A 1,375-nucleotide genomic window follows, 5' to 3' on the forward strand; every position below is an offset into this window, starting at 1 on the left:
CGACTGTTTCCGGCGTTCGGTCGACGAACTCTCGCGACAGCTCAAATGAGGCAAGAACCGGAAGGGGCGGAACGTTCTCCAGGAGCCTTAGCGACACAATCTGCTTATCTGCATACGGAGGGTCGGGGGATTATCGTTCTGTATTCTACCCTAGGCAAATAATATGAAAAGCGACATAAAACATTAACTAGTATTAAGGCCAACTTCAAAGGAACGGGAGTCTCAGTTCAACGATCAAACTTGATACTCACCGTAGGACTAATAGGATTAAGATTCATTATGTGGAAAGTGACAAAAAGGTGCCTTTATGCCTTAAACTTATGAGTAAGGAAAATAACGATTCGGGGTGACGCCCGAATCCTCACTGCTAATGTGAGACGAATTTTTGAGCGGGTAAAGGTTGCCCCTAAGGTGACCCGCCTACTTTGCGGGATGCCTGGGTGTCGCGATCTGCCCGTCCCTTTAATGCTTAAAAAGCAGACGGATTTGTAAAAAAGAAAACAAAGTTCAGCTCCGAAAATCAAAAACGTTATTTTGAAGGTGCAAGTAAGGGTGGTTTCCGGCCGCGCACAGTTAGCCAATGACCCGTGCTACTGATCTGTGAAGTTGGATAAGTCATCACAGGTCTTTACGAAGATTAGATAGACTGGTTCAGAGAAGTGTTTTATACGTAGAATTGCCCTAATGTGACTCCAGCGCCGAACTTGACGTACTCGTCGAATGGATAAATGCAAACAACGTCTTTAGAAAAGCGCCCAGTACGAACTCACTGGTCTATGAATTTTATGTTGCTGTTATTATTTTCTTAGTCCAACACTGCGCATGGAGTTAGGTACTGTTTTGTTTTTTAATTAGGGTGAAAGTGGTTAATAAGGAGTCATGTATTCTTGACAGGATATCACGCTACAGTAAAAAATCTGGCACCAGGAGCTCCATGGAAAGACTGGGGCAGTGGTAAAGCCATAAGATCTGAGGTTGGGCACCAGAGGAAGAGAACCCAGGTCTCAACTGGGCGGCGTGAATGGGTGCTGGCTGGCTGGCCGGCCCTCCTTTTCTCAACTGGGAACAGCAACCACCAAGCCCGCCATCCACAGGGGTGCGGGAGGAGCGACCAGGTTTGGCCTCAGCCCGGGGCCGGCTGGAAAGCTGCAGTCAGGTGTGGCAGAATTAGGGAGGGGCCAGAGGACGCGGGAGTTAAAGCCCTGTAGCCCCTTAAGTGAAATGTAAAAAAGTCAGTTCAATGGTGTTTGTTTGTTTTTTTTTTTAAGCCAGCACAATAGGACCAATAACTGAGATCAAGCTATTCTGGGTTCACAGCAGGGTAGCCTTTCCTCAGGGGCATTTCCGAGCTTTGTGGGATCCTGTTTGGTTGTCT

The 1,375-nt window shown here is 47.3% G+C and overlaps 1 non-coding gene across 1 annotated transcript; it reads left to right on the forward strand.

Annotated features, from left to right (window-relative positions):
* Nucleotides 1-307: 307 nt before the first annotated feature.
* LOC114514325 lies at nt 308-457 on the forward strand. The gene has a single exon (XR_003686030.1). It is a non-coding gene; the product is annotated as a U12 minor spliceosomal RNA (small nuclear RNA).
* The last annotated feature ends 918 nt before the right edge of the window (nt 458-1,375 follow it).

This window comes from Phyllostomus discolor, chromosome 2 (assembly GCF_004126475.2).
Source record: "Phyllostomus discolor isolate MPI-MPIP mPhyDis1 chromosome 2, mPhyDis1.pri.v3, whole genome shotgun sequence".
NCBI classification, from domain to species: domain Eukaryota; kingdom Metazoa; phylum Chordata; class Mammalia; order Chiroptera; family Phyllostomidae; genus Phyllostomus; species Phyllostomus discolor.